The 25,636-nt window shown below is 44.7% G+C and overlaps 1 long non-coding RNA gene across 2 annotated transcripts; it reads right to left on the bottom strand.

Moving 5' to 3' along the window:
* Positions 1 to 234: 234 nt before the first annotated feature.
* Positions 235 to 25,633, bottom strand: LOC101904857 (uncharacterized). 2 transcript variants are annotated; one of them, XR_003031211.2, is made up of 6 exons: positions 25,216 to 25,633; positions 11,855 to 11,988; positions 7,616 to 8,125; positions 6,212 to 6,320; positions 4,529 to 4,692; positions 235 to 2,051 (listed from the first exon to the last, which is right to left on the bottom strand). It is a non-coding gene; the product is annotated as an uncharacterized lncRNA (long non-coding RNA). The 2 variants fall into 2 exon arrangements; XR_003031210.1 differs by lacking the exons at positions 7,616 to 8,125; positions 11,855 to 11,988; positions 25,216 to 25,633 and adding exons at positions 6,756 to 6,993; positions 7,344 to 7,606.
* Between the last annotated feature and the right edge of the window lie 3 nt (positions 25,634 to 25,636).

The following is a 25,636-nucleotide window of genomic DNA, read 5'->3' as shown; positions in this document are numbered from 1 at the left end:
CCTAGGTCACCTGCCTGGATTTGTGCCAAGTGTCATTTAAAATTTATATTTATTATAGTATTTATTTAATAAAAAGAAAAGCTAAATTCTCTGATGTTATTATATCATTGAGAGATACTCCCACCTCTACACACCTCCCTGCATTAGTTTTTCTCAACTATTCCTAAAACTTAATGAGTAATCAATTTGTGTCCAGTGAAGAAATGAACAAAAGAGTGAATAGAAGAAACACAGGAAAAACAAGAATTACTTTATTCACTATGCCTGAACAAAGAAAGCAGTAATATTTCATGCACTCTGTTTCATGGAAATATTTCAAGGAGAGATATTTTTTTCTCCAGCCCATTAGAAACTGTTGATAACAACATTTTACCTAATATAAATAGGTGAGTAAAACTATTTCCTTTTAAGCCAGGCATATTGCTAGATTATTTTATTCCTGTCTTATCACTTGTCATCTCTAATTTATAGATGAGGAAATTGAAGCTCACAGAGATTTTGCTTTGACCAAGGTCACAAACTAGTAAGTGCTCGACCCCAGATTTAAAGCCTGCTCTATCTGACCCCAAAGTCTTTGTTCTCTGTAGCATCCTTACTCTGGTGAAGTAAGGGAAGAAATGTCTCCTGCACAATGACATTAGTGTGATACTTGCATTATGAGGGAAGAAGAATACATTATTTAGAAAACAAGTTTTAGTCCCATTTCAAATCTATAGACCCCCAAAGGGCAGAAGATTAAGGTTCCATTAGAAATCCCAGGTAACATCAATAACAACTCAAAACGCTAAGTTCCCAACTTTCTTTTTGTCCAGTAAATCAGACTGATGTAGATACTTTACAAAGGTTTGATGTGAACAATAGACTTGGAAATTTTAAAAATAAGGTAAGTGTAATGCTTGAAAGTACTCTTAACTCAAGCCTCACTGAAGTGGAGAACATCATTAGTGCCATTGTATTGGGCTGCCCAAAAAGTTCATTTGAGTTTTCCTGTAAAATCTTATGGCTAAACCAAAGTGAACTTTTTGGTCAACCCAATGAATATTAATGAAATGTAAAGTATTTACTAGAACACAGTGATCAATGATGCAGCTTTGAATGGGCAATCATAATATTTTTATTAGTAGTGAGAAACTCCTTTTTTTATTTAAATTGGTTAAAGAATGACTTGGGCACTTTGGAACACTGGCCTTAAAGATCTGTCTGTGTTACACTGTGTGGGGGAACAAATGGCCACACTATTACTGTTTTTATACAACTCATTGGAACGTACACATTGATTTTTACATATAACTAGCCACAAACTCCTCTTCTTTAGTTGCTTTTATGGGACACTGATCATGCCTGTAGTTTAATGGACTAAATATTATGTATTGCGTTGAATTAGCTGGTAGGGTACTTCCTCCACAAGCCTTGTAGTAAAGCCTCTAATTTGTGCTGAGATAGGAAGATGATAATTTGTAAATAATGATAATGAAAAATAATCACTGGATTATTTACGCAAAGACATTCTAACACAAATAAAAACTAGTTCTACAAACAACTTTGCATATATGATTCCAAAATTGCTTTGATTTAACTAGCTATTGGGCATCGTATAGATACAACCTAAGTTGCCTTGTTAGGATGCAAGAACAACAACAAAAAAAAAGGATGCAAGAACAAAGATAATCAAATAATCTAAGCTTTCCCTATGTAATAAGATGATGCCATATGTGGAGTTTTGCAGAGAGGATTAAATAATGTAATGGATAGAAGATGCTAGGGAATTCTTATAGGTAGCCACTGATGACTGTGAGGGCTGTTGTTATTACTATTTCTCCACCTGTTTTAATTACCTCACAGCTTTCGTTCAGTCACCTAATCCACCATCATTATGGTGCATGCAGTGATTCAGGCTCTTTGGGAGGATGTCACAGGGCAAGACAGTAGTGTCGCTCTAAAAGGGACCATGGTCCCGAAAGCCAGTCGGGAAAACACAAACGCTGTAACACTTTCTTTCTTACACGTTGTGTGGTCAAAAGTCCTCAATTCCTTTCTCCTTTTACTAGTACCTAAAAAATAAAAGAATAATTGTTCAACCTCAAGAGACATGCTTTGAAAGTGAGGATGCTCAGAAATGCAAAATGTTTTCTTAAGCCTAGATTGAATAAGAAACTGTAATTCAAAACATTTCCAAGTGGAGGATCCATGATCTTTCACAAAAATAAATTGCTTTCTTGAAAGGCAAAGCCCCTTGATGTGGTGACCATCTTTAAGAGGAAGCTGATATGGTCATTTTAAAGATGCCCTCCTTCTCAGCTTATTTCCAGTGGCTCATCACTCAACAAAGAAATTGAACTGAAAAGTGGACTCCTCGGCCAGTTGGGATCATTGAAAGGCTGGCCATACTGGGTTCGAATGGAGGCATGACTTTGATTCATATTCAGACTGGACCAGAGTGCTTTCTGGCCTTACATCTTTCCACCTATACTCAAAATTTTCTCCCATCTACATCTTTTTAAAGAGATTGTCCAACACATATATCTCTCAGAAATTTCTCCTCCCCTCTCACATCTTCCCAGCTCCCAACTGTGGCCACGTTATTAGACTGGGATGGCACCTGATCCAAGTGAGGAGATCGGATCTACTCTTTCAGAGACTTGGAGTTGGGACCTAGAGGTTGGGCCAATTAACTGGGAACAGGAAGTAGAAGATCATATAGATTCAGAGAATAGAATGGCTATTGCAGGTGGCCATGTTAACTGCTTCTGTAAGTTGATGGATGAATCAGAAAAAGGGTCTGCAGACAAAGAAAGATGAAATGAACATGCGAAGACAAGGAAAATAAGATGCAATCTTCCAGTGATTTTTCCAATTTGAAGAAGGCCCACTGTCCTTCTTATATGTGTGTTTCTGTAGGATTCCTTTGCATCCTGTAGTTCAGTTCAGTCCCTTAGTCATGTCTGACTCTTTGGGACCCCATGGACAGCAGCACGCCAGGCCTCCCTGTCCGTCACCAACTCCTGGAGCTTGCTCAAACTCATGTCCATTGAATCCGTGATGCCATTCAACCATCTCATCCTCTATCGTCCCCTTCTCCTCCCACCTTCAATCTTTCTCAGCATCGGGGTTTTTTCAAATGAGTCAGCTCTTCACATCAAGTGGCCAAAGTATTGGAGGTTCAGCTTCAGCATCAGTCCTTCCAATGGATATTCAGGACTGATTTCCTTTAGGATGGACTAATTGGATCTCCTTGCAGTCCAAAGGACTCTCAAGAGTCTTCTCCAACACCACAGTAAGATACCTCATATTCATTTGAACTTTCTTGAAAAGATTTCAATTCCCAAAACCCAAAAGCACCCTAGCTAAAACATTCTCTAGCCACTCTGGAAGGTTATTTTGAACTAAGCATCTCCCTGCCCTCGTCCCCCAGAGTCATCAATCACTTTGACCTTAGGGAGTGCACAACTGGTAGAAGATGTGCTGGTTATTGATGAGAAACGGGAAAGAGGCAGACACAGAAACTCATGAGAAGTAAACAGTAAGTAACACTGAAGAGAAGATCAAAGTTCTGTCCTGCCCTAAACAAGAAGATAGGGCACTGCAGCTGCCTTTGAAATGCAAGTTGTCTTTTCACAGCTGCCTTGGGTAGTTATTTGGTTGTTTCCTTAACATTTGGAATAAGAACTAAAGGCGTCCCTGTGACCTGGCTCCATTCCTTGATTCTAAGAGGAAGACTGACAGAAATTTCCACAGTCTGCATTAACATAAGCATTCAGGCCCCAGGGGTCATCATGCGCCATATAATTGGGGTTTGACACTCTCTCAGTTAACGGTTTCCACTCATGGTCCAGGGCAAGGAGCCCATGTCTGTGTCGCCCTAGGGATGAGGTGCAGACTTTCTTGTCCTTATTCAGGAGAAAATCTTTGGTTCTCAGCTTTGTTCTGAGAAGCCAGTTCTATCTCCCTCTGACTCATGGTATCAGTCAACAGCCCTTCCCATGTCAGTTCCAAACCTTTTCCTCTAAGCCACACATCTGCTGTGTGGGTCACCCCAGGCCATGTGGCTTCTGCTCTTTCTCCACTATGACTCTCTATTTATCACTGCTTCTTGAAATTTCCTTCTCTCGCTTTTGAATTCAACCAGGTATTTTAAACTCCTTAATTTTAATAGCATTTGTGTGCATTCAGACTAGGGTGGAGGATTCCACCCAGTGGTACATGTAAATGGTACACGTAAGCTTAGTGTACCAACTTGGTTGAAAGCATTTCTCATCTAACAAACGACAGAGCTGGGTTTCAAACCTAGGTGTTCTGCATCTGAAACCAGGAAAATTTTTCATTTTAACACATGTCTTCCAGGGCATCTCAACAAGGTTGAAAGACTTGGCTAAAGTGAATTTTAACAAAAGAAGACTAGAGGTAAGCTCATGGAATTATTATGCCCATAAACAATTACAGGTTAAAAACATACATGTGAGAAGGTTTTAGGGAACTGCACAGAATGAAACTCTCCAGTTGGTAAGATATTCTTGAGGCTGATTCTGACCTTAGGAACTTGGTGTTGGAGACAGCTGTGTTAACAGGGTCTAGTCCAGCCTTGTAACCCACATGTCCTTTCTGGCCAGAGTAAGAAGCAATCATCACGTGCAGGTGCTGATTCTCACATCTGGATCATCTCCTTCCATCTGCCGGTGACCATAAACACACACACTCCCAGGGAAAAGCCAACAAGACAATGTTAAGAGCATGAGATTTGCTTGGGGAAGAAGTGAAGCTTGTCGTGTGCAACCTGGAATGGTGGCAGAGACAGGTTTGCAGAAAAAAAAATAGGAGCTGCAAGCACTCCAAGAAAAAGGAGAGCTTGACCTTAACTGCTATGACCCTCGGGTCAGCCACCATGTTCGTTACACCAAATTTCCATGTATCTGGCAGCAAAATCTCATCACAGTCACAGTGGGTTATCCATAGTTTCCATTTCCACTCATTCTACCTCCTATTATGAAAGTAACTGAGTAGTGGCTGAATATTGACTGTACCATAAGAATTCAGTTAATTGATCTGGTTAGGAAATGGAGCTCTTAAGTGAGTTTCCTCTTTGCATATGTAGATATGCACATGCGTGTGAAGTAATTTCAATTGTATCCAACTCTACAACCCCGTGGACTGTAGCCTGGCAGACTCCTCTGCACATGGACTTCTCCAGGCAAGAATACTGGAATGGGTTGCCATTTGCTCCTCTAGGGTATTTTCCCAACCCAGGGATCGAACCCACATCTCCTGCATTGGTTCTTTACTACTAGCACCATCTGGGAAGCCCATGTAGATACATAGACTGACTTAAACATTTATCAAGTACATAATATAAAAGCTGGGGCACTGGCACAAGTTTGGGCCTCCATCTGGATTATATTGAAACATCTTGTTGACCGTATGGTCTTCGGAAAGTCACTTAACTCCTGAGCCTCAGTTTCCTCACCGTAGATTGGGACAGCCATTCCCTTCTTGGGAGGCGGGGGGCAGGGATCTTCTCTACCTGGGGATCAAACCTTGGTCTCCTACATTGTAGGCAGATTCTTTACCTTCTGAGCCACCAGGGAAGCCCTATAGATTGGGACGGTAAGCCCCATTTCCTAGAATTATTGTGGGGATTATGTGGAGTCCTGGATGCAAAATGTTTGGCAGGGATCCTGATACAGAATTGATGCTCACTAAGTAGCACCTATTATTACGGTTGTTATTATGAAGCTGAAACTGTGTCACTGCCTAGGAGGCTCTCAGCATGACGACCAGGGATAGACTCGGAGCAACTCATAACAATAGTCCCCTGGAGAAGGTAGAGTTGGCAAACGAAGGCAAGGATTGGCCTAGAGGTTTGTGCAAGAGAAAGTGGAGCAAGTAATGACTAGATCTGAGCACTCCAGCTGGTAACTGAGCAGCTTGAGTCAGTGCCCTGAAGCCCACGTGGTTTGGTATTGACAGAGGAGAGAATTCCTTGTCCCTACAAGCTGCACATCCCCAAGAGGTGCCCTTTAAGGGCCCTTTTTGGACTGGCTGCTCGAACACAGCATTTAGAGCCAAGATTGCTTTTCTGTGTGATGAGAGCTTAGTAAGAAGCAATACGGCCTGGAGTCTCAGTGAGGAGATGTAGACTGTTGTCATTCATGGAATTCCAGAGCTAACGAACTCTCACCCAGCAGGACACAGTTTAGACAGATGGGGAGACACTTACTCTTCAGAAAAGCCACCCTGTCTCTGGCCTCTTCCGTCCCCTCCTCCAGAGCCCCTCTCTGGTTTCCCACGCACAGTGTTTGTTCCTCTGGGCCTTGCTTCTCAGGAGGCTGGGAAAAAAAGAGATCGGGTTTTCCAAGGTTACCAAACTTATCTCTTTTCCGTGGCTGTACAAACAACTCGTGCGAAGGCCACCCAGATTTCTGCAATTAAAGAGAAACTTGCAGAGAAAGGGATGGCCAAGGCTGTTTCATATTCTGCCAAGTTGAGGCTCAAGTTGCCTCTGTGGGAGGACCCCACTACCATTGCTAACCAAGCAGCCGTCTGTCCACAGGGCAGGGGGTGTGTGCTAGGGAGCTGGTGCCCCAAGTTACTTTTCAGGCCTCTGTGCAAGGGTCTGAGCTCAGCTCGTCTGCTCATGGACCCCAAGTTGGAAGTGATTTCACATTAGCAACAGAGATCCAAAGAGGGAAAATCCAATAAAACTTGATGACCTGTAGCAGAAGTACTCAGAGGCCAACCCGGACAGGTAGCACCTGCATTACCTGGGAAACTGTTAGCCAGACAGTTCTTGGGCCACGTGGTTGGCCCACCCCATTCCTGCCTGCTGATTCAGAAGCCCTGAGGATTGGGCCCTGGACATGGTTTAGAAAGCCCTCTGCTGCTGCTGCTGCTAAGTCGCTTCAGTCGTGTCCGACTCCGTGTGACCCCATAGATGGCAGCCCACCAGGCTAGGTGATTCTAATTCATGTTAAAGTTGACAACCACCAACTTCTGGAAACCCTGGCAGTGGGAATAAAGAAAACCATTCTAGAGTCTTATGAGAATCAAAGTGTGGCCAGAAAGGTATGCCTGTCCTAATTCCCACCTACATTTCCCCATGATGATATAAGAAAGGAAGGGCAAGTGGAGGGAGGCAATGGTTGGAACAGAACAAACAGTGAGGGGGACAACCCTGAGCTTATGTGAGTGGTGGTTAGTGTCTTCAGCTGCTCACTTATTAATGTTGTCAGTGGCATCAAGAGGTTTCTGTTAATCCTTCAGAAATAGCTATCATTATGCACAGGATTGTCAGACTAGTAAGGTGGGGAAATGATCCAGGGCAGGAAAGGGAGCAGAAAGAACCACAGTACCACCAGTTCTGAAGGTCGATACCAGAAGTCAGCAAATCCCAGTGACATGGCTCAGAGAAGCAAAGAAGAGATGATGGGCTGAAAAGAGAAGAGAGGCAGAGAAAGAAAATAGAAGGAGGAATGGATGCGAACAATCACACCCCAACATTGCAGGGCCAGGAACCAAAGGGCAAATAGAGATACGTAAATTGTATGTTTGGATTTTTTAAAGTTGTGAGTTATTGTACATCAAGTGAACAGACTATTAAGTGAAACATGCAAAATCTTCCTACCTCAGCAGATAGGTCTTCATAGCAAACTGAAAGTTCAGGGCTGTTAAAATTAAGTATTCTTGGACTCCTCAGAGTTCCAGGAGGCAATCATGCAAGGAGAATCGGTACCCATCCTGGCCTTTGGTTCACAACCCCCCTCCCTTTCTCCTCCTATCCTGGCTCAGTCCCCACACCACCAGGGGATTCATTCATATACACAAATAAGCTGCCAGTGAGTCCTGGCTCCATCCACACCCCTTGTAAACAGTCCTGCATGACTACCACTCAGACCTAAGAGGAACACCATCAACACGAGAGACTGGACCAGGCAAGAGGCTCTGAAAAGAGCCCTGTGGTCTTCAGGGAAGAGACTTCTGCCTGATTTCCTGGAACACGGTCTTGAAGAGGGGCAGGCTCTTGGTGTATGCACCCTCTTGGCTTGTGAATTCTTCATCCCATGGGGAGAGTATAGGAAAACAAGAGCAGGTCCCTAGAAGCATGGGTCCAGGACAGGGGCCATCTTGCTCCAAGCTAGAGAAAAGAGGAGGGAGAAAGGAGGAAATAGCATTAATAAAGACCTTGAAGAGGTTCTTCAAAAAGTGACTTTTACTATTACCCATACATCAGGGACCAGATATTCTTCTGGGTATCACGCTGTGATTCTTCCTCTAGATTGGATGAATCAATCACCCACACCATGGAGAAAAGTGAGTGCCCATGCCTGATTCATGTTTTATTCCTCTACCTACATTACTTCTCAGAATCCAGGGATACCTAATTTTCCTGTGATAACAACTGTAGGTCCATAATAAATTCGTGTACTGCACACTGGTAGGAAGGAAGTGAAGGAGGAAGGGAGGGAGGGGAGGAAGGAGGGAGGGGAGGAGGGAGGGAGGAAGTTATGATTAGACCAGAAGTTTCTCTGGGTGAAACAAAGGAGTATTTCATTAGATAAACAACTAAAAAGCAAGATTACACAGAAAATTGGTAATTTGATATAGCATTTTGGGCTTTGTGATGTGGGATGGTTCTTACTTGGCTTAGTTTCTGATGTTGCAAAATTTTCATTTGTGAAGGTTTCTATGGCCAACTATTTTGATGTAGATTACTTGAGTTCTGTTGTTTAGCAGACATGAAATATGATTCATTTCTCTGGGAATGTCTCATTTCCTGGGACTAGAAATGTAGTGGGGTTAGAGTAACTGCTCCATTTTTGAGCCATGTATTCACACACTGAGGACCAGGGCAACCTTGATCACAATATTCTCATCTTTCCAAACCATTCCAAAACTAAAATATTGTTTTTGGGGAAGAAATAAAAACACTTTTTAAGGATAAAATCAATGGAAAGATTCACAAAAGAAAAATGGATACAAAATATCATGCAAAGTATTTAAAAGGCAAACAGCAAACTGGGAAATAATAGGTATGTGGCAAATATGGCAAAAGGAATAGTTATTAATATATTAAACACACATATTTTAAAAATCATCAGTGTTCCAGTTTTAAAAGTGTACCAAAGATGTAGAACATTCGCAAAAGAAACATGGAGAATGATCTGGTGAACACAGCAAGGGAAGGAGAGGGTAGGACAAATTGAGAAAATAGCACTGACATATATACACTATCATGTATAAACAGACCCTTAGTGGGAAGCTGCTGTGTGTTAATGTATGGCAGACACCATCACAACATTATAAAGCAATTATCCTCCAATTTAAAAATAAAGAAACATTATAATAACTAAAAAATATTTTAAAATATTCAAAGGAATGCAAGATAAAAATGACATATGTTAATTGATATAACTTTTCTGGATACAGCTTTACAAATGTGTCAAGAGCCTTAGAAAATGTCCATGGTCTTGACCTTAGCAATTTTTTCCTAAGAATATAGTAGAGATTTGGGAAAATACTGATATAAATAGGTGATCTGTGCAATAGTATCTGAATGCAAACTAGTACAGCCACTATGGAGAACAGTGTGGAGATTCCTTAAAAAACTGGAAATAGAACTGCCATACCACCCAGAAATCCCACTGCTGGGCATACACACTGAGGAAACCAGAATTGAAAGAAACACGTGTACCCCAATGTTCATCGCAGCACTGTTTATAATAGCCAGGACATGGAAGCAACCTAGATGTCCATCAGCAGATGAATGGATAAGAAAGCTGTGGTACATATACACAATGGAGTATTACTCAGCCATTAAAAAGAACACATTTGAATCAGTTCTAATGAGGTGGATGAAACTGGATCCTATTATACACAGTGAAGTAAGCCAGAAAGAAAAACACCAATACAGTATGCTGCTGCTGCTGCTTTTTTAAAGTCGCTTAAGTCGTGTCCGACTCTGTGCGACCCCATAGACGGCAGCCCACCAGGCTCCCCTGTCCCCGGGATTCTCCAGGCAAGAACACTGGAGTGGGTTGCCATTTCCTTCTCCAATGCATGAAAGTGAAAAGTGAAAGTGAAGTCGCTTAGTTGTATCCGACCGTCAGCGATCCCATGGACTGCAGCCTTCCAGGCTCCTCTGTCCATGGGGTTTTCCAGGCAAGAGTACTGGAGTGGGGTGCCATCGCCTTCTCCGCCAATACAGTATACTAACATATATATATGGAATTTAGAAAGATGGTAATGATAACCCTGTATGCGAGACAGCAAAAGAGACACAGATGTATAGAACAGTCTTTTGAACTCTGTGGGAGAGAGCAAGGGTGAGATGATTTGGGAGAATGGCATTGAAACATGTATAATATCATATGTGAAATGAATCGCCAGACCAGGCTCAATGCATGATACAGGATGCTCGGGGCTGGTGCACTGGGATGACCCAGAGGGATGGTATAGGGAGGGAGGTGGGAGGGGGGTTCAGGATGGGGAACACGCGTACACCCGTGGCAGATTCATGTTGATGTATGGCAAAACCAATATAATATTGTAAATTAATTAGCCTCCAATTAAAATAAATAAATTTATATTAAAAAAAAAAACAAGACCCTGTCTCTTCTCTCATCAGTGTTCCTTTGCTCTAGAATGAGCTCTTTACAGTCCTGCTTTTAAACTCTCAACAGCATTGCACATGGTTAGCCACACGCTTTTGTGTCTTTCCTTGGTTTCCTGGATGCCACTTTCTTATTTAACCTCTTATCTCACTGGCCACTCCTTACCAGGCTGTTTTCCCAAATCTTCTTTTTCCACCTGCCTTTTAAAGGATAGAGCTCCTCTGTGTTCAGTTCAGAACATCTCCTCCACCCATATTTATTTCCTTAGGTGTTCCCATCTAAACTTGTGGCTTCTGATGCTGTTTTACAGTAATGACTCCAAAATTTATGTTTCTGGCTTGGAACTTTTGCTCTGAAGTCTAGATTCAGATAGTCAACTTCTTAATTGATATTAACACTTACGTACCTCAGCCATCTCAGACTTGACATATCAAAATCAAGCCTGTTAATCCCATGTTCCCTCCCCAAAATATCCATATCTCCCTCTGCCATCCCTATCTCTTTAATTACCTCCAGTCATCTGCTCAGTTATTAAAACCAGATGATAGCATGCTGCCCTGACCCCTCCCACCCCTCAACCTGTACATCCAAACACGCAACAGCTTTTGCCGGTGCTACTTCCAAAATATGTCTTTCTTGCCTCTGTACCAACCACTGCCACTATCTGTGTCCCAACCATTGCTTCCTTTACTGTATCAGTAGTCTCCTAAATGGTCTCTTTCTCTACACTTGCTGCCACCCCTTAAGCAACACGAGGGTTTTCAAAATGCAAATCAGATCATGGCTCTCTATTTCACTCAGAATTATTTCCAATTCTTACAGTGAATTGCTAAACTGAGTAAGATCCAGCTCCCCCCTAGTCATCTGACTGTCATAGTACCTGCCTCCCTGCTCACTCCATCCTGTCCACTCCTCCCTTCCTACTTCCTGGAACAGATTTATGTGTGTGTGCTCACACAGAAGTGTTGTCAACTGTGTTCAAAGGTAAGACATGAAACATAAGCTTCGAAAGACATGAAGGCAATGTATTTTGAAACTCATTAGTTTATTAACATGCACGTTAAATTTTGCAGCTGATTCCAAATTCCACACCAGTTAGGAATTATTTGGGGCTGAAATAACAGTAGCATAAATAATACAGGGTTTTTTTCCTCTCGTGTAGTATGAAGCCCTAAGGTAGGCAGTCCAAAGCTGATGGGCATCTACACAGTGGCATCCACTGCCTGGGCATTTTCTGTTTTTCATGCCTTTACCTTATATGGGGTTTCCAACATCAAGGTCATCTCTTAGTCTCAGGATGCCTGTTGCCATTCTGGTCATCATGTTGACATTCCAGAAGAGAGGAAGAAAATTGTTGGAATTCTTTTTGAGACTAATGAAGTAGTATCTTTGAAAAAGAAAAATATTAAGATAGCTCATCTTCACAAGATTTCTCACAAATAATTTCTTGGGAAGAAAAAGAGGAAAAGTTAAATTGAGAGTAAAGGAACTACATTCCTTTTTTATGACCAAGGATATTGACAATATCTCCAAACACCTTTTTAGCTTAGGCATGTGTCATAGGCTGAACCGTGTCTTAGCTTCACATGGTGAAGCTCTAACCTGTAGTACCTCAGAGTGTGATGGCATTTGGAGATGGGGGTCTTTAAAGAGGTGGTTAAGTTAAAATGAAATCATAACCCAATATGGCTGGCATCCTTCTAAGGAGATTAGGACACAGATATGCTCAGGGGAAGATGATGAAGACAAAGGGAGGAGATAGCCATCTACAGGCCAAGGGGGGAGGCCTCAGAAGGATCCAACCCTGATGACACCTTAATCTTGGACTTCTATCCTCCAGCTCTGTGAGAAACTAAGTTTCCATTGTTGAACCCACCAAGTCTGTGGTACTTTGTTATGACAACTGGAAAAACTAATGTGTGTGATTATGCCTACTTCTCAGATAAAGAAACTGCCCTTCGAAGAAGGTGGCCTGCCCAAGTTCTCAAGCCAGGATGTGGCAGTGCTAAGATCCAGTCCCACATCCAGCCTGTGTGGCTGTGCTTTTTCCATTCTGCCACGTGATTCTTTTCCCCATCCACCCTCACCCAAAAGCTTATTTCCCCCAAAGACTCTTGTGATATTCTTATTAAAAGAAGGAATGCAAGAAAGAAGTGCCGATCAGGATGAAGAAACGAATGTTTCAGAGCTCAACATCTGGAAGCCAACCAGGAGAAGAGGACAAAGAAAATCCTCTGTAGTACGGCATGCTCAGGAATATTTTAAACACATAAAATGATCTGTCAACCCAGATGGAAGATGATCAACTATTTATCCCCCACTTAACAAAACTGTAATATTTTAGGAATTTTAAGCTTTTGGTTTTGACATTCCACTTTCAGATTCTGGTGATTTTGGAATTGTTGGTTTCACATGAAATTAGGAGGGCATGATTATTTTTATACATCCTTAGCTAACGGTCTGCTCTGGGTATTTTGTGTCGAGCTGCCTTGACGGATTGACAACATTTGGAAGTAATTTATCCTACTGATCGAGCAGATGAACATATATAAATCCCACTAAATTATAAATTAATGTCATGTATATACACAGGCTAGGCCAAAGAGTGTAACAGAGCTGACCTAATGACAAGAGCTAATCTGATAAACTCACTGCCATGTGAACCAACGATGGGGATTTAAGCATATAACGCTGAATCTGCATTGAAAACTAAACCACTATTTTCTGTTTAAGGTGGCAAATTGAGGCCACCTTTTTATCTTCCTTTCACCTCCAATTCCAATGAAATGACCAATGAGAATAAACGTTTTTTAATTGTTAATTCTTTTTATATAAATAAAACATGAAATAAAAGATTAAGTAAAATAATGTCTTTATCAATATGCAATAGGGAAGGGTAACGTGAAAGGTCAGACATTCTGGAAAACGTTTGCTATATAAGGAAATGGAACGGGGTTGAAGAAGTCCTAATCTGTCAATTAACGTGAGTTCCACTCATCTGCTGCTGTGTGACTAGGCACCCTGGGATTCAGGACTTTAAAAAACAGCATTTATTTTGCTCCTGGATTTGCATTCGGGCAAGGCTTGGCAGGATCAGCTTGTCCCTGCTTCAGGAAGTGTCAGCTGGAGACTCTCAAAGGCTGAGGTGCGGAGTCCTCCGGAAGCTCAGTCACGGGGCACGAGGGGCATGCTGGGAAGATGGCGGCAGTGGGGGCGCGGATAGGGGCCCGCGGGTCCTGGGACCCCTCTACCTCCGTGTGCTCTCTCCACATCCTCTGCTTCTCCAGCACTGTGGCTTTAGGGCAGCAAACCTACCAGGTGCCCCAGGCGCCCAAGATGGAGAGACAGAGAGAAAACCAGGCTCCAGTGCCGTTTATGTTCTAGCATCAGAAGCCGCACCATGACACTTCTAACTGCATTCGATTAATAAAGGCCAGTTTGCTTCCAAGGGGAAAGGAGCTATTCGTCCTTTTGTGATAAAAAGGCTGTAAAACTCTAGAAGAGGATGGCATGTGACCATTTTGAAACTACACTCTCTCAAATACGTGACAGAAAAATACAGCTGGTGGAAGAGACTGTGATCACTAACGAAGTAAAGCTATACCTTCAAGGTCAGAGGGACAGGGCAAGAAGAGAGGTGAGCTCAGGGGCAAAGAGATCTGGGAAAATTCCAACCCTCACCCGAAGCAGCTCAGCCTGGGGACCACACCAGAATGTCACCTGATGTGAAGGGAAGGACCAGGTAAAACGGGACATTGTAAGAGGGCATCCACCTCAGGTAGAAATAAGAGCCACTAAAGGGCTTCCCCAGTGGCTATAGTGATAAAGAAACCTCCTGCAAATGCAGGAGAGGTAAGAGATGCAGATTTGATCCCTGAGTGGGGGAGGACCCCCTGGAAGAGGTCATGGCAACCCACTCAGTATTCTTGCCTGGAGAATCCCATGGACAGAGGAGCCTGGCAGGCTGCAGCTCATAGGGTCGCACATGGCAGACATGACTGGAGTGACTTAGCACACACTAAAGCCTCAGTGTGTCACAGCAGGTATGCTCAGGAAACACTTCTCAGAGTTGTGATGCACCTGCCCATGGCTTCCTCTGATCATGTTTTCTTCCTGTACTTCATAAACAATTAGACTAGATAAAATGTAAACTTTCAATGTTCCTATTTAGTCTGGGACTAGACTATTTGGAGATCCAGCCAGTCCATCATAAAGGAAATCAGTCCTGGGTGTTCATTGGAAGGACTGATGTTGAAGCTGAAACTCCAATATTTTGGCCACCTGATGCGAAGAGCTGACTCATTTGAAAAGACCCTGATGTTGGGAAAGATTGAAGGCAGGAAGAGAAGGGGATGACAGAGGATAAGATGGTTGGATGGCATCACCAACTCAATGGGCATGGGTTTGGGTAAACTCTGGGAGTTGATGATGGACAGGGAGGCCTGGCGTGTTGTGGTTCATGGGGTCACAAAGAGTCAGACACAACTGAGCGACTGAACTGAACTGAGACTATTTGGCCAAGTACCTTCTAAAACTCGGATAAATCTGTCTCAACATCTAATGTTAGATATGCACAGACTTCCCCGTGAGGCTGAAAAGAACGTAAGAAAGGGAGGGAAGAAGAAAGCTCACTGGACATAGCAAAAGATAAAGCTGTTCAAAACTAATGGCTGTTCTTAGATTCAGAGCAAAGATAACCCCCACCCCCAAGAAACAGAGAAGCACTTAGAAAAAATTCTGTGAAGACATAATCTGAGATTATTCAGAACTACTTTTAGATTTTCAAAAATTAGCAAATTCAGGACACAATGGAGGCAATAGAGGTAATAAATGAGAATTAAGAGAAATGTGTCCAGTATTCACAGGTAAAGGATAAAGTAAATGGCACCCTGAGCCAACCTATATGAGACAGAGGACAAGTATAGGAAGACAGTCTTTTCTAGGAGAGGTCAGTAGTAATGTCCCTGCAGAAAGACTTGAGATTTCTAATCAAAAGGACACAAACTATTTGGAAGAAAGATCCACACACAGGCATACCCTGGTGTTGTAAACACTCAAACCTTGAATTTAAAGAACACTGACATCTACAAGAGCATATATGCAGGGATATAAAATAAATTACATTCAAAATGACAAATTAGACTATCAGGGTTTCCTGTAGTACTAAATCACAAAGGTGAGAGAGTTATAGAATGGCTCTGAATCCTGACAAGTAGTTAGAACAAATACAGTAACTTGATAGTGTGGCTGGTTACAAAATAATCAAAAGTAAACATCTCTTCCCATTCTGGACAACATGGCAAAGTAAACTCAGTTCTAAAAAATGCTGGGAAATGAGAGGAAACTCGAAGACTGTGGAGCCCTATACAAAGGACATCTCCAGCACTGACTGAGCTTCATAGCAACCGTCACCACAAGCCCCCCTCATCTAAACCGGCCAAGCCCAACACTCACCCTGCAGCACCCTAACCAATCACCTAACGCCACCCTTTCAGCAAGAATTTTCCTTGTCTTGAGACCATGAAAATTGGCTACTAACCCTCAAAAGGCTTCGGCTCTTGGTTGAGCTGGCCTGCTGTTCTAACAGTCAACTCTTCCTGGTCTGTTAGGAGGTGGGCCTCAAGAACCTATGCCATCTAGCATTTTCTCTCCTCAACTTAGGATGGCTGCTCAGTTTCATCTGTGGTGGGGAGTGGGAGTCAGGAGTCATGCTTGCGTGCTTGCTGTTCACCGACAAGGAGCCAGAAGTCGGCCCTCCGTGGTGCTCACAGTATCCACCATCACACCGTGTGCACACAAGCACCACGCACACGTGCACCCCCACCACCTCCCCTTCCCTGCACATGTGCCACACCACACACACCACCCTACACATGCTGTGCACACACACGTGTGCTTCTCATTGGAAGATTCTATTTGTCTCCATCACGAGCCCAATGATGCTCCCAACATTTTTAAGCTAGTGTGTAGCCCTGGGACCAATTAACATTCACTCACAGTTATTAACTGGAATGGAGAAAGGATTGTAGGCGAATATAAGAGGAAAAGTGTGTTGCCAGGGAGTCACTGTTGCTTCAGCTTGTGTTATGTTGCTTAGGGAGCAAAAGGCCGCCCCTGCCGCCTGCGAGAAAGGTCCAGCGCCTTCCTGAATCTCTCCTCCCCCATCCTGCACACACACGTCTGGACTCACTCCTCTCACATCCTGCTGTAAAATACTTCTGAAGGCTGAGCCATCCCTCCCTTTCAAGGTGTCTGTCAAGTCCGCTTGCTTAAGAGCAGTGGTTTCTCCAGGGTGTCTCCCTCCCACTGGCTTGAAGGAGACTGAAGAAGATGGGTGGGTTGGAAGGAGCAAGGTGTGCAGTCTTCTCACTATGGCCCTTGCCTGTGAACTCTCCTCAGGTCCACAAGAATCGTGTCAGATGTTCCTATGTTCCTATTGAAAGGGCCCTAAGGCAGTGGTGCTGGCTGGACCCAGCACCTCCACAAGGATTTGGGTCCCCACTGGAAGGGTCTAAGAGGCCAGTGGGAGGGAACTCAGCCCCCAAGTTGGCTGAATCATCCAGGAAACTGACAGAGCTGCCAGGGCTGCCAGGGGACAGACTCCCTTCAACCTCTGTCCTACCACACCCAGTTCTTAGCCAGGACCAATCCTCCCTCTGAGACGCTCCCAGAATTATCTCAAGGATGGGACTTCCCTGGTGGGCCACTGGCTTACACATTGCCTTCTGATGCAGGGGGATGAGGGTTCGATTCCTGGCTGGGGAGCTAAGATCCCCCAGGCCTCCAGGCCAAAAAAGCAAAGCATAAAACAGAAGCAATATTGTAACAAATTCAATAAAGATTTTTTTCTTTTAAAAGAATTATCTCAAGGAGAGAGAAGGGGGGCAGGCGGGGAGGGATGGAGGGCAGATGTTCTAAGAATGAGCATAGTATTTAATCAAAGATTTTTTTTTTTTTTTGGCTTTATTTCTTGGGATTATCATCCAAGACCATAGCATTTAGGAATATGGAGAACCCCAAATTGCTCTCTGCCCTTCTTCCATTTGGCCAGGCTCCAGTTGGATTTTCCTAAGCCTCTTGTTTGGAATGATGAGGACATTTTCCCTTAGGGATGCTGTCATATGTCAGGGTCAGGCTCCAAGGACACACAAAACCTGTGTAATTCGTGATGCTTTTTAGCTTGGAGGCTGACTCTTAGAACAAAACCTGCTGGCCACATGGGCCAGGACAGAGTGAAAGCAGGATGAGTTCTAACCCCAGCTCTCCTCCTGTTAGCAGTGAGACCCTGGTCCCAATACCTGATCTCACCCTGCCTTGACTTCATCTCTAAAATGAGGGATAATAATAGCGTCCATCACCTAAGGTCATTGTGCAGATTGAAAGAGATAACACAAGCAAAATGGTTAGAAAACTTCTGCATTATGCTTTTTATTTTAATATTCAACAAGTATTGGTTGAGCACAGCCAGGCCTTGTGCTGGGACACAGCGTGAGTGAAGATGTAAAACCCAGCCCTGTTGCTCTGCTGCTGTTCAGGCCTTGGGTGCCAGAATGTCCAGTGGGCACAGGTCCAGCCTCATGGATGAGAACATTTAAGGACTTCCTGCCAGGCCAGCTCCTGGACACCACTGCATCCCAGACTGACTCCCCATCACTTTGTCTTCTGCTCAGGGCTTTAGGGTACATCTGCTCATCTCCCTGTGGCTTCGTCCAGGCCCACCTCTCCCTTCCCTGGTGGTTGCCAAATTAAACAGAGCTTCCTGTTTCTCCCTGTGCCCTTGTCTCTGGCAAGCAATTTTAAGGGGTATTTTTCTGCTTGGTAACAGTGGAAGGGCACACTTCCAGGCTCACGAAAGCCTTCTCCTTATTGCCCTCACCTGCGCCAAACTGCCGTGGGTCTGCAATGAGGCCCAGGCAAAGGGATTTTTCAGAAGATCCCTGGTGATTCTGATGACCAGACAGATTCTGGTTGGGTCAGTGGGACACCAGCTCCCTGGGCTGCTGGTCTGTGCAGCCCAAGGGCGCCACTGCGGGTGTGGACGGAGAGTGAAGCTCAGCGGTCAGGTGGGGCAGCAGACCCCAGCCGCCACGGCTGTCTCCCATCCATTTTTTCCTTTGGTCATGGCCACCAGGAAGAGGGGACAGCAGGAAAGGCGGCAGGACCCCTTTAAGCAGGAGGTGAGGGTGGATGGGGAGGATGAAAGTGGAGGAAATGCCACAGCTGAGGGGGGGATGTGGTAATGGAGAATGCCTTGGTTCCAGGGCTGCCCCAGCCATTCTCAAGATCCCAAGTGACCTCTGGCCTCTCAGAAGTGCCTGTAAATCACCTCCCAGGAGCCAGACACTGCCTGTGTATGGGAAACTGCCATAAAATATTTTTCAGTCTAAAGTTCTGCCCCCTGCCTGTGTTTTTAAGTCTCAGGACCCCAATCCTCCTGGCAGAGCCCAAGGGAGACCAGTTACTGCTGAAGGTGAGCTCTGTACCCTGGCCTCTCCACTTACAGCCGGGCCTCTGCACGCTGGGCTGTGGCTGTTGCCCTGGGGATGTCCCAGGGGCCTGCCTGTCCTCCAGGTGTGCCACAGAGGCAGCAGGAGTCTGGAAAAGACAGAGCTCTGGGCCTCGAAGCTGATCCAAGCTACGTTATTATGAAAAGTTATTAACTGATATTCAGTTACAGGATCATGGGCTGAACAAAGCATGAGCCCCAGTGCAGCCGAAAACCATATGGGCCTGAAGGCTGCACACACCTGCGAGGGAACAGGCAGGCCTGCTCAGAAACCATCATCAATTCTAGGAGAGTCATAAAACTCTGCCTTGCTTCACGGCACTTTCTAATTAGTTGCGCCCTGAGTTTTCTCCACTTCCTTATAAAGGCCTGCGCCCCCTCTCCCACTCTGTCCGTCTCCCACGGCCCAGGACATCTGGGGAGGAGGTTCCCACCCGGACTCCCAGGCCACGGAAGACCTTGCAAACAGGAAGATAGCATTTACCTCTGGATCCAAAGCAAAAATAGAAAAGAAACTCAGGAAGTTATCACAAGGAAATAATCCCAAAGGGAGAAAACATAGTGCTTTCTTATAGCAGCAAGAAGCTGGAAGCCATTCCTATTGATTAAGTGTAGGAAAATGGTTACATCAATTATGTACATTATATTCACCCAGTGGGATGAGCAAGTGAAGAGTAGAAAGATAAACGCAAATGCTATGTGATGACATGGAAAACGTCTTACCATAGAATGTTCAGTTAAAAAAAAAAATGGATGCAAAAGGTCTCTCTGCTATAATTATGCCGGTAAAGTTACATATTCGTGTGGCTCTGAGGAGAAGGCGGTGACGAAAAACTGAAGACATCTTAGCTGCTGGTGGTGGTGGTAGGACCGGGGGTGGTTTTTCTTGTCTTTAACTTAGAATTCCTTTAATGCTTTTGTAATGTTTGCATAATGTACCCTCAAAAATGAAAGGAAACGGAGAAGGAAAGTAATGAATATTGGTTTAAAAAGCAGGGGAGGGGGCAGAAGAGAAAAACAGACAATGTGGTGTCTGAGCCAAACGTCCTCCAAAGGTCCCCAGGATGCAGCCACGTGAAGCGACACTTGTGGAGAGGAGTTCATTTTCACCGCTCCACATCCCCCAAGAAAGAAGAAAAATGATTAGCATCTTGGAAGGGAGCAGAGCTTTCCACCAGCTTCCTGTTGGCTGGTAGGGACACTGAAATCACGGGCTGGCAGTTCCCAGGGTGAGGCTCTGCCTGGGTTTACTCCACTGGACCTGGGTGATGGGACCTTGTCACGGAGATGAATGTCAACCAAACACAGAATGAACCCCCCAGTGTCTGGGTGTATGAACATACTCCAGCAGCTGGTCTGAGGATGCCGGGGAGATCTGTGAAGAATTCCCAGAAAGTGGTGCCCGACCCCTCCCAGGCTGGGCCCCCTTGCTCTGGGCTGGCTCCCTGGAGCTTTACCAGAGGCTTGGCCACCAGCCACCTGGCTCCTGGAACAGCCAAGCTGGCTTTGCCCGGGCTCTCACCCACAGTGTGCTTTGCAAGAGGAGTTACCTTATAGCAACTCAGAACTTGACTCTTGGTCAGTTGAAATATACATTTCTACTGCCTTTGGATTCAGATGCTTTCAGAGGCAGGGGCCAGTCTCTGCTCCTAAGCTTGAATACTGAATAAATATGTCTTGTGTTTAATATTCAACAGACTCATCACAGTGGGGAAACTCATCTTGAGCTAGGTTTCCATTCTTTATCACTCTGGGGGTGAGCGTAGGACTCAGAGGAAGTGTTTGTGCATTCAAGGAGGAGGACAGAGTGTGTGGGAAGGGTCAAAGAAAAGCAGCCCCCCTGTGTGTTTCAGAGGATGAGATGAGCTTACAAAATATCTTCTTTTCCAGTCCCAGAAGGGAGGCGGCTGCACCAAGTAATATTTCCAGTTAAGGGAAACACATGAATGTTTAAGAAACAGCCTGAAACAATCAGGGTCATGATTCCTGGCTGCAGCAAATGGAAGCATGAGAGTAGAAGGAGCCATGCAAGAATGATTAGACAATCGGTGAGCCCAGCTCAGGACCTGATAACACAGAGATGCTTTAGGGCCATGCTGCACGGAACACAGCTTCTGTATTTGAGAAGCACTCAGACTTCGACTTTCTTAGGAGCCAGCCCAAAGCTTGTATGTTACACCTGTGATCCTCACACAGCTCTTTGCAGGGGAATGCGTTTGCTGTCTTTTCCCTGCCCTGCACTTCATAACCGTCCTTTGCATGTCTTCTTTTGAGGGATTGGCCTCTTGGTGCTTCTGGGATGCTTCATAGACTGAACATGGTTTTACCAGTTGCTACATCCTGGTCTCTCAAAGGTGATCTGAAGTCTGGAGGCAGTTAACACTCCCTGGAGAAATGAATCTGAGAGAGAAAAAAGCCTTTCTTAAGCCCTACGAAATTCTCTGCTTTCAAGCACCTTGGGTGTTTTAAAAACCTCTCCCTCTCTCTCTTGTCACAGCATTTATCTTTGTGTTTCAGCAGACAGATGGGAGACATGACGTACACGGGGATTTCCACTGGAAGCAGGTCCAAAGGAAGAAATCCTACATTCCCAGAATACATTCCTCTCTCTTGCCCTGCAGTCAAAGCTTCCCAAACTCTTACATCTTGTGGCTGAGCCTCATGAAGAAAAGGGGGAAAAAAAGGAAAAAAGAAAAAAATTAGGAACCTCAAATGTAAAACATAATAAATTGACCCTTTCTCAAGTGGAGATTGAATCCTCCACTTGGCAACATTGCTGCTAAGTCGCTTCAGTTGTGTCCGAATCTGTGCGACCCCATAGACGGCAGCCCACCAGGCTCCCCCATCCCTGGGATTCTCCAGGCAAGAACACTGGAATGGGTTGCCATTTCCTTCTCCAATGCATGAAAGTGAAAAGTGAAAGTGAAGTTGCTCAGTCGTGTCTGACCCTCAGTGACCCCATGGACTGCAGCCTACCAGGCTCCTCCATCCATGGGATTTTCCAGGCAAGAGCACTGGAGTGGGGTGCCATTGCCTTCTCCGGCAACATTAAGCCTTACAAAAGAAACAGACCACCTGGTCCCAGACCTTAGGACTCTTGTGGATGTGCTGGCTTTCGGAAAACACTCCTACTCTTCAGCCGAAGTGTCTGCCCTGCTATTTCCAACTCCTGCCCATTGCTTCACCGTCAATGCCCCATCTTCCATGAGGCTTTTCCTGCTCCCACTCCTGCAGGTATGAGAGATCTCACAGTGTCGAGAGTAAAAGCAGAGTCTGGAGCCAGATGTCCTGTGTTCACATCTCAAATGCCACTTGGTATCTGTGCAGCCATGGGCAAGTTGTTCAACCTCTCTGTGCCTCAGTCTCCTCACCTACAAAGCAGAGATACATATGGCATCTACTTCATCAGTTCAGTTCAGTCACTCAGTCATGACCAACTCTTTGTAACCCCATGGACTGCAGCACGCCAGGCTTCCCTGTCCATCACCAACTCCTGGAGCTTGCTCAAACTCATGTCCATCGAGTCGGTGATGCCAACCAACCATATCATCCTCCTCCCGCCTTCAGTCTTTCCCAGCATCAGGGTCTTTTCAAATGAGTCAGTTCTTCGCATCAGGTGGCCAAAATATTGGAGTTTCAACTTCGGCATCAGTCCTTCCAATGAGTATTCAGGACTGATTTCCTTTAGGATTGACTGGTTGGATCTCCTTGCAGTCCAAGGGACTCTCAAGAGTCTTCTCCAACACCACAGTTCAAAGGCATCAATTCTTCAGCGCTCAGCTTTCTTTATAGTCCAACTCTCACATCCATACATGCCTACTGGAAAAACCAAAGCTTTGACTAGATGGATGTTTGTTGGCAAAGTAATGTCTCTGCTTTTTAATATGCTGTCTAGCTAGGTTGGTCATAACTTTTCTTCCAAGGAGCAAGCATCTTTTAATTTCATGGCTGCAGTCACATCTGCAGTGATTTTGGAGCCCCCCAAAATAAAATCTGTCACTGTTTCCATTGTTTCTCCATCTATTTGCCATGAAGTGTTGGGACCAGATGCCATAATCTTAGTTTTCTGAATGTCGAGTTTTAAGCCAACTTTTTCACTCTCCTCTTTCACTTTCATCAAGAGGCTCTTTAGTTCTTCTTCGCTTTCTGCCATAAGTGTGGTGTCATCTGCTTATCTGAGGTTATTGATATTTCTCATGGCAATCTTGATTCCAGCTTGTGCTTCATCCAGCCCAGTGTTTCTCATGATGTACTCTGCATAGAAGTTAAATAAGCAAGGTGACAATGCACAGCCTTGACATACTCTTTTCCCGATTTGGAACCAGTCTGTTGTTCCATGTCCAGTTCTAACTGTTGCTTCTTGACCTGCATACATATTTCTCAGGAGGCAGGTCAGGTGGTCTTGTATTCCCATCTCTCTCAGAATTTTCCACAGTTTATTGTGATCCACACAGTCAAAGGCTTTGGCATAGTCAATAAAGCAGAAGTAGATGTTTTTCTGAAACTCTCTCACTTTTTCTACGATCTACTTCATAGCTTTAATTAAGTGTATCAATACATGTGACATTCTTACAAGAATGCCTCGCATACAGTGATCACTTAATAGGTATTAAATTCTTTACCCTCCTGACCATACTTGATTTCTCACAGAATTATCCTGATGCTCTCCAGTGGCACACTCATTTTTGTGGGATTTTTTTTTCCTTCTCTTTTTGCCTCAGATTCTTCTTATTTGAATTATATCATCTGATTGATAAGGAAATATTTAGGGCCCTGTTCTTTTTTTTTCATTCCTTAAAATCACCTAGTAGCAAAGAAAGATTGGCCATTACGCACATGAATAATGAAAGACAGATATATGAGTGTGAATCCCTACAGTATTGTGCCAAGTTATGTAGCCTTCCTGCCTGCTGGGCCTGGTGCAGAGATGGGAAAGTGAAGGAAACATCATAGAAAGTTGAGTACTGAGCAGAGAATGTAAGAACAGAAGGACATGAAATAGAGGGGAGAAAGGATCCCAGGGTAGCCCAGGCTGGCGGGTGACATGTGGGAAGGAGGGAGTCACAAACAGAGGGGTGTGTGTGTTTATAGTATGCATTCTTTCCAGTATTCATAAAGCACTTATGTGCTGAGCTTAATGTGTGCTAAACCCTGTGCTGGCAACAGTAGGGTTGGGGCAACGGTGGGGAAAAGTTGGACAAAACTGTCAGCTCAGAGAGCTCTGTGGCTCGGCGGTGGGGGGGTCTCCTTTGGCACCCATGGAGGCACATGGTCCGTGTTCCTCCAGGTGCTGTCCCCCACCCTGCCCAGTTCCTTCCAAGGCAGCTCTCTTTTTATCAAGGGGAGCGGAGGACAGCCCGAGGGCCCTGCACTGCCCACAAGCCCCCTCTCGGTGACACCTGCTGCTCCCCTGAACCTGCCCGCCCTGCCACCCATGCCCTCCAGGCGCCACTCCCTAGCTGAGCCCCCTGCCCATTCTGCCCTGCAGCCTCCCTGTGAACCTGCTCATCTGCAGTTCCATTCCCTCCCCTCCTACAGCAAGATGAGCACTCCCAAGAGGGGTCTCTCACCTGCTCTCTCTCCGTGCCCCGTGGGGGAGGGTCCCTGCTCTCTGACCCACTCATGAAGCTGGGCTTGGAAGACAGCAGCCCAGGTGGGTTTGCACAGCTGCAGGAATGGCCTGGACACCTAGAGTTTCAGAACTAATGAGAACTCCACAGATGGTCTGGCTGAGCCTGAAGGGGTATAGAACATTCCCCTCAAAATATGCCACTCTGGCATATGGAGTAATTTGAGCTGAAGGAAATTGACAAGACACAGACACAAGTGAAATTCTCAGTAAAACCCCCTCTCTACCAGTAAGGGCAGGACAGTTCTTAATCACCACAGACAATTTCAGAATCCTATCACCCCAGAGAAGACACTATAGAACAAATCTTGTTAAAAGCAACCCTTTTCTTCCATTAGTTTCTGCTATACATTTTACCTTCCCAGAGGCTGCTGCTCCCAAAAGCCTAAAGCCCTTTCTCTTTGTCATTTCTCTGTAAACGTACTGTTCTTTTGTTAAGATGCTACATAAGCCCAAGTTCTAACCAGCCCTCTACTCACCTCGAGGTCTCCTGTGAGTTCACTCAGATGCACACATTAAATAAACTTCTGATTGTTTTTCTCCTGTTAGTCTGTTCTTCAACAGTCTAATTTGCAAAGTCCCAGACAGTAAACCGAAGATGGGAAGAGAAAAAGAAAAAAGAAGCGTCTTTCCTCCCCTAGAAGCTCCTCAATTTAGAAATGTGGGAAAGGAAGCGTGGGGATTACAGGACCTGCCGCACAAAACACAGCACATTTGCTGCAGAGCTGAGGCCTGCAGCCAGGCTTTCTGCATGTCTTCATCCTGTGGGAAATGCCACTTCCAAATTCAGATGCTGTTGATTTTGTCTTCTCTCTTCTCACTTCCCTTATTGAAATTATGTTGGCTTTTCACAAGTAGAATGTCAAAAGCACTCAGAAACTCTCTTGACCACCATCCACA

This window comes from Bos taurus, chromosome 20 (assembly GCF_002263795.3).
Source record: "Bos taurus isolate L1 Dominette 01449 registration number 42190680 breed Hereford chromosome 20, ARS-UCD2.0, whole genome shotgun sequence".
Classification (NCBI taxonomy): domain Eukaryota; kingdom Metazoa; phylum Chordata; class Mammalia; order Artiodactyla; family Bovidae; genus Bos; species Bos taurus.
This window is presented reverse-complemented; position numbering and strand designations above follow the sequence as displayed.